Source organism: Papio anubis, chromosome 6 (assembly GCF_008728515.1).
Source record: "Papio anubis isolate 15944 chromosome 6, Panubis1.0, whole genome shotgun sequence".
Lineage (NCBI taxonomy): Eukaryota > Metazoa > Chordata > Mammalia > Primates > Cercopithecidae > Papio > Papio anubis.
Genome location: NC_044981.1, coordinates 104,059,711 through 104,067,484, shown reverse-complemented (window position 1 = coordinate 104,067,484; position 7,774 = coordinate 104,059,711). Strand labels below are relative to the sequence as shown.

The window sequence follows — 7,774 nt, the reverse complement described above, 5'->3', positions numbered from 1 at the left end:
CAGGAGGCTGAGGCAGGAGAATGGTAAACCGGGAGGCCCGGAGCTTGGTGAGCTGAGATCCCCGGCCACTGCACTCAACCTGGGTGACAGGCTGAGACTCCCTCTCAAAAAAAAGAAAGAAAGAAAAAAGTTACATATACATTTTGGCCAGTGGTGGCTCTGCCTGTAATCTAACACTTTGGAGGAGGCCAAGGTGGGCAGATAACCTGAGGTCAGGAGTTGGAGACCAGCCTGGGCAACATGGTGGGGCTCTCGTAAGCTACTAAAAAATACAAAATTAGATGGAGCGCAGTGGCAGCGCCTGTAATTCCCAGCTACTCAGGAGTCAGAGGAGCCCCGGGAGAATTGCTTGAACCTGGGAGGTGGAAGTTGTAGTGAGCGAGATCACACCACTGCATCCCAGACTGGGCGACAGGCAGACTCCGTCTCTCTTTTTTTTTTTGAGATGGAGTCTGCGGCTCTGTAAGCCCGAGCACTGAGTCCCAGTGGCTTGGATCTTCTTCACGCTCCGCCTCCCGGGATTCCGCCGATCTCCTGCCTCCAGCCTCCCTCCTTTCGGGACCACAGGCTCACTCCCTCCATTTTTTTAGTAGAGGCGGGGTTTCACCGTGTTAGCCAGGATAGTCTCGATCTCCTGACCTCGTGATCCGCCCGTCTCCCAAAGTGCTGGGATTACAGGCTTGAGCCACCGCGCCTGGCGGAGACTCCGTCTCAAAAAAAAAAAAAAAAAAAAAAAAAAAAAGTTATGCACATATTTTAAAGTAACTCTGTCTAGAAATTTTAAATTTTGAAGGGCCATATTCTTCCTTTGATCTCTCCACAGTATTTAACACAATAGTGAGCACTAAACTGAAGTGCAATACTAATTACATTGAATGAAGATTATCTTTTAAGGTACTTTAAGACATAAATGCAGTTTTATTAAAGTTTTCAAAATTAAGTTTCGGAGTGCTTATAAAATAGCATCAAATAATGCTGATCTTAATACTTTTATTAAATGCATTTTACATATATAATATATATATAATCTTTTTGAGACAGGGTCTCACTTTGTCACCCAGGCTGGAGTGCAGTGGTGCAATCTCGGCTTCCTGCAACCTCTGCCTCCCGGGGTTCGAAGGATTCTCGTGCCTCAGCCTCCAGAGTAGCTGGGACCACAGTTAAGTGCATTTATATTTATTCAAACATGAGGCAACTATTCTTGTTTTAGTTACTTTTAAATTAAAATTTAATTTTCTTTTGTTAAAGCCGAGTTTCGCTATGCTCAGGCTGGAGTCCACAGGCATGATTATAGCTCACTGCAGCCCCCAGCTCCTGGTCTCCAGGGATCCACCCGCCTCAGCCTCCGGAGTAGCTGGGACTACACGCCACGCTTGGCTTACCTTTTTTAAAATAAAAAAAGTCTAGGTAGCATTTGTCAAAATTTATAAAATAAGGCCAAGTGTAGTGGCTGATGCCTGCAATCCCAACACTTTGAAAGGCAGAGGCAGGAGGATCACTTGGAGCCAAGAGTTCGAGACGAGCCAGGGCAACAAAGCGAGACTCCTACACTCAAAAAAAAAGTCACAAATGAGCTGGGCACCGTGACGGGTACCTGTAGTCACTAGCTACTCGGGAGGCTGAGGCGAGGCATGGAATTTCAGAATTTAACAAACTCGGTCCAACATTTTTTTTTTTTTGACAATAGTCACAGAATCAGGAATTCTTAAGTGTGAAACGGATTCGAAAACTTTTGCAGACAAGCAAACTGCTGAGCCCTTGCGGAAGAGTGGCTGCTATTCCTAACCATATGGGGCCTCTAATGCTGCAAATCAAGGAAAAAAGAATGCTGCTTTTTTTGTTGTTGTTTTGTTAACCACACGTGTGAAGAGTCACACAATCAGCTATGCTATTTCTTTGCACAAGCTGGAAAAAGGAGAGAGTATGAAGTTTCGTTGTTAACAGGACATCCATTTAACAGGAGGCGGAAGGCTGTGAATTGTTCTTCCCTAAGTTAAAATGACGCTATCCAGTCCTTTCTCCATAGACAACTGAATAAGAGATCCTCTGTCTGGGATGTCACCATCGCGGCCACTCCGGTGACCGTTTTCCCGGGGAGCTGCGCGGGTCGGTGGTGCCAGCGCCTCTGTGCTCCCGGCGGCTTTCCCTGTAAGACATAATAGGACTGGGACGTCCACTTCCGGCTCAAACGAAGTTCAGACGGCTCGCTAGCGGCGCGGTGCCCGGGTGCTGAGGCCGTCCCGAGCCAGGAGACTGGAGGCCTAGGCCCGGCACTGTGGGCATCGTGGGCACCGTGGCGCGGTGCGGGCCGGGGGCGGAGGTCTCCCGGGGTGGCGGCGCCTGGGGTGCGAGCAGGTGGCTCGGGCAGGCGGCGGCTCCGGTGGCGGGCGGCGCGGCGGCCCGCGGTGGGGCGTGGGGCACGCGAGCCCTAAGCCGGGAAGGAGGGCGGCCGAGGGGCGCCAACGGCCGGCTGAGCAGGGGGCCAGAGGCAGTAGCCTCCAGCCGGGGAGGCACTCCCGCTCGCCGCGCCGGGTCACGTGGCGCGGTCACGTGGCCTGGCCGGGCCGGCGAGCGGCGGCGGCGGCAGTGGCGGTGGAGGGAGGCGGAGACTCAGCCGAGACGCTGGGGGAGGCAGCGGCAGCGGCGGCGGCGTTTCTATAAGGCTGCCGGAGGCGGAGAGGCGCGGAGGAGCCGCTGGGGCTGCGGCCGCCCGGAGGTGAGCGGGCGCCGGGCCGCTGTCGCCGCGCGGCGGGCTGGAGCGCCGCCCGCAATCCCGCGGGAGGGGGCGCCGGCCCGAGCGCCGTCCCTGCCCCGCCGGGCGTGTGTCCCCCTGCGGCGGGCCCCGGGGTCGGCGCGGCGGGCTTGGTGAGCGCGGCGGGCGGGGGTCGGGGCGGCGGCTGCGGGAGTCTCGGGAGGGGGCGGCGCGAGGGGGCGTCTGACCCGGGCCCGGCGGCCGTGGCCGCTGCTTGGCTGTGGGAGCCTTTTGTCTCCGCGTGTGAGAAAATGGGGCGAAAGCTGAGCGCGGGGCGGGCGTGCGTGTGGGGTGGTGCGTGTGGTGTGTGTGTGAGATCGGGAGGCGTTTGGCTTGGAGCCATTTTTTTTTTCTTAATTGTGGAGACAGAAAATCCCTGAAAACGGTTTCCCCAGGGAGACTGGGCTGCGCTCCTCCTCTTCCTCCCCGGCGTCGGGCCCTAGCGGCTTCCCCGGCCGCGCCGCCACCTCCCCTGCCGGGCCGGTCTCCCCAGCCCGCCCGCCCCACCTTCCGCGAAGCCCCCGGGCAAGCCGGGTGTCTGCAGAGCGGGCCCGGTCACCTGTCGTGGCAGCTGCTTGGAAATCCCGGCGCTTCTGCTGTCTGGAGTCTGTGCTGTTTCCTCTGGCAAATCACGGAGATTCTGCTCCCAGCACCAACCCTTCCTCTTTGCCATGCGCTCCACAACACGGAGCAGGACGCCGATTCCAAAGTTTGACCCGCTTGGGATAATTAGCTGGAAGGTGTCTACTTCTTCCTGTGGTGACACCGCTTCAGGGGTGGGAAGGTGAGGGTGGCCTGGCTTTGTGGAAGGAAGTGAGGGTGACACAGCCCTCTACGGGGTTGATGTCCGTTAGGGACCTATTCCTTGTACCTGCTGAACTGCCCTTGTCATCAGAAAGTCTCTTAAGACTTTCCCGTCGGGGATAATCAACTCCCCTCGCCAGGAACTGTCTCCTGCATCTCTTTGGGGTCTCCCCCCACCCCCCTTTTGTTTTACAGTAGTTCAGCACCTTAAGGATATCCATTAAGTCATTGCCATAGGCAGGTTTATGAAAAAGCACAGAGGAAGTTATTTCGAAGGTTTTGAAGAACATAAAAACCCGTTGTAGGGGTGGGTGTGAGTGCCTTCCTTTGTGCCTCTTCCTCCGTGTCTGGGGTCTCCATTTCTCAGTTGAAGTTCTTGCAGACAAACCCGGTGGGAATGGTGCCGTGGTCCTGGAAAGTTCTCCCCGGGCTCCGCAGCGCCAGATTGCTGGGGTGTGAGATCGTGATGGATGACAAGTGATAGGGCACCTTGCACATAGCCAGGCTGCAATCCAGAGAGGCCACGGGCAGACTCATCTCGCGTTGTGCAGTGATAGCCACGTTCTGAATGGGAGAGTCACAAGTGTCCTGTCTTCTAGTGAAGTCTTCGTTAGATAACTGGCATGAAAGTGCTGATATGAATAAATTGTGAATAGCTAAATTTAATGTGTAGTTCCTCAGTTGGAAGAATAGTACTTAATTTGTATGAAAGTTGTTAGACGATGTGAATTTCCTTTAAGAATTTTAAGAGCTGTATATTAGGGCTGTGGAAGTAGCAGGTTTATTTATTTTTGGTTTTGTTTTTTACATTATGTGGGGAGGTGTTGGCTTCCAAAGTTAAAGTCCGTAGTGCTGAATTAGAGGGAGGAATATGGGGAAAAATGTTTTCAACACAATGGAACTTTCATACATGGAAGGTGATTAGGAAGTCATGATTACTTCCCGTGGTTGAGAAATACGAACTTTATGCATTTACTATTGTTTATTTTAAAATAATGTCCTCTTCATTTAGAAAGTTTGTGTGTATAAATCATATTTAAATCATATTTACCTTTCAGCCTTGCATATGGAGTTCTAAGAGTGCTAGTTTGGTTATTCACAGTTTTTTACCTACCAAAACTCTGAATAGAAAAAGATTTTTAACCCATAAAGCTATGTGTGGTACCTGAAGCCTGTTTTAAATGGAATCATCCAACATTGACGCTGAGATGGCGAGTAATGAAAGAAGGGTCAGGCCAAATTTCAGCCCTCTCACTGGATAGTTTATAGGACAGTGGGAAGCCCAGGTTTTCTTTTTGATTTTGCTATAGATTCCAGTATCTGAATTCAGGAAGGTTTGTGGAGTGGCTACCATGTACGTGGCTAAGCTAGGTGGGAATGTTTCTTCATCTCTTCTACTCATTTACAGCATCAACTAACAATCTCCTGGAGAGAGTGAAGATAGAGTGGCTCAACTATGCATGTGATTTGTAAAACGCATTTAAACATTGAGTTTAAACGCATTTCTCTTAAGAAATGCTGTGATTTAGTTACTGCATGGGTTTCTGTTTAGGATTCTGTGAAGCATTTCAGTATTACCAAAAGCCTTACAGAAATTGTACATTTGTCTCTAGTTGAGACTGCATGGAATATGTAATTAAAATGTCAAATTTTTAAAATTTGGCTGAGATAGTGTTAATTTAGTTTCTAAATTCTAACATACTAATTTTTTTGTGGTAGAATGTGCATGCCATAAAATTTATCACCCTGGCTGGGTGGGGTGGCTCACGCCTATAATCCCAGTACTTTGGGAGGCTGAGGCAGGTGGATCCCTTTAGGCCAGGGGTTCGAGACCAGCCTGGCCAACATGGTGAAACCCTGTCTGTACTAAAAATACAAAAATTAACCACTCATTGTGGCACACACCTGTAATCCCAGCTACCTGAGAGGCAGAGGTGAAAGAATTGCTTGAACCTGGGAGGCTGAGGTTGCTGTAAGGTTGCAGTGAGCAGAGGTTGCACCACTGCACTCCAGCCTGGATGACACAGTGAAACTCTGTCTCAGAGAAAAAGAAAAAAAATTTTAAGTGTATGGTTCAGTGGCATTAAGTACATTCATGTTATCATGCAACCATCACTTCTGTCTAGAACTTTGTTCAGATTCCCAAACTGAAACTCCAGACCTGTTAAACCCAAACTCCTTGTTTTCCCCTCCCTGCATCCCTTGGAACTCACCCCTCTATTTTTTTTTTTGTTTTTGAGACGGAGTCTCACTCTGTTGCCCAGGCTGGAGTGCAGTGGCCGGATCTCAGGTCACTGCAAGCTCTGCCTCCCAGGTTAACGCCATTGTCCTGCCTCAGCCTCCCGAGTAGCTGGGACTACAGGCCCCCGCCACCTAGCCTGGCTAGTTTTTTGTATTTTTAGTAAAGACGGGGTTTCACCGTGTTAGCCAGGATGGTCTCGAACTCCTGACCTCGTGATCTGCCCGTCTCGGCCTCCCAAAGTGCTGGGATTACAGGCTTGAGCCACCACGCCCGGCCTCACCCTTCTATTTTCTATCTCTACGAATTTGACGACTCTAGGTACCTCATATAAGTGGAATCACACAGTAATTGCCCTTTCATGATTGGCTTATTTCACTTAGCATGATGTCCTCAGGGTTCATCCATGTTATAGCATATGTCCGCATTTGCATCCTTTTGTTCTTGCTGTTGTTTATAGAGACAAGGTCTCATTATGTTGCCCAGGCTGGTCTTGAACTCTTGGGCTCAAGCAGTCCTCCCAGCTAGGCCTCCCGAAGCGCCCGGTTTACAGGCATGAGCCACCACGCCCAGCCGAATTCCCATCCTTCTGAAAACTGAATAATATCCCGTTGTATGTATATACCACATTTTGTTAATAAACGTTTTAGATTTTTGTATACTAAGTGTTAGTAACTGTGGTACTTCATGATGATCAGGAACCTTGTATTTGACCTTAGTGAAAAGACCATGAGGCAATGATCAGGAACTCTGACTAGAAGTTATAGAACACTTGTTTTATTAAAACAAATTTAATTAAATGAGTTAAAACAAATTAGTTATTTAATGCATAGAAACTCTTTAAAATAAGGATCCATGGGGAATAAAACCAATAAGTGTGTTAAATCCTTGGTGGGTCCTATCACTTCCCTTCTATGTGGATGATGACATTTACAGCACATCTTTCTGAAGTTGCGACTGATGCAGATGTTGTTGTTTTTAATTCCAGCTAATGTTACAGTGGTGGTATATTTCGCTGAATGGAAAGGTATATTCATTTATAGGACTCCTTTAAAATTCAATAAATCTTAAAGGAAAGTATAGGTAAATGTTAATAGCATTCCAGTATGGGAAAAGTCTTTCTAAGCTTAACAGCAAATAGAAACCTATAAAGTAAAAGATTTGACAGCAGTTTTTACAGCGTATGTTATTTTCAGTGTCTGTATAGTGAAGAATGGCAGGAGCAAAAAGACAAATGACAAACTGGAAAAATATGTGCAACATATATTAAGCATCTCAATTTATGTAGAGCCATAAAAATCAATGAGAAAAAGATGAACAGTTCATTAGAAAAATGGGCTAAGGACATGAACAGATCTTTTTTTCTTTACATTTCAACTTTTTATCATGGAAATCTTTTTTTTCTTGTGGCCATTCATTTAGATAAGTGAAGAACATCAGTGTATTAAGAAGGTCCCTCTTTATCACATGATATTTCTTAGCAGATATTTTAGAATGCTCAGAAGATTCCACTTCCAGTCACCTAAGGCCTCCTAAGACATAATTTAAAGTGGGACTTGAACAGAAGTGTCTTCAGACTCTAACTGAAATAGTAGAAGTAGTTTTTGTTTAAATCCTGGAAAACCTCAGATAAGGTTTGTGAAACTGAAAAAAGATCAAATCAGCACACACAGATAAAGGATACAACAGATACCAAGATGGGTAAATGCCCGATTTTTTTTTTTTTTTTTTTGAGATAGGGTCTTGCTCCGTCACCCAAGCTGGAGTGCAATGGCCCCATCTTGGCTCACTGCAAGTTCCGCTTCCCAGGTTCAAGCAATTCTCCTGCCTCAGCCACTTGAGTAGCTGGGACTACAGGTACATGCCACCACACCCAGCTAATTTTTGTATGTTTAGTAGAGACAGGGTTTCACTGTGTTGGCTAGTTTGGTCTTGAACTCCTGACCTCGTGATCCACCCGCCTTGGCCTCCCAAAGTGC

The 7,774-nt window shown here is 48.3% G+C and overlaps 1 protein-coding gene across 3 annotated transcripts in view; it reads left to right on the top strand.

Moving 5' to 3' along the window:
* The first annotated feature begins 2,745 nt into the window (after nt 1-2,745).
* Nucleotides 2,746-7,774, top strand: part of TULP4 (TUB like protein 4) — a 280,793-nt gene continuing 275,764 nt past the window's right edge. Inside the window, exon 1 of one of the 3 annotated variants that reach the window (XM_017958185.3) lies at nt 2,746-2,865. The gene's annotated coding sequence lies outside the window, so the exon portion shown is untranslated. The remainder of the gene's footprint in view (nt 2,866-7,774) is intronic. The other 2 variants (XM_031667334.1, XM_031667335.1) reach the window with 2 other exon arrangements.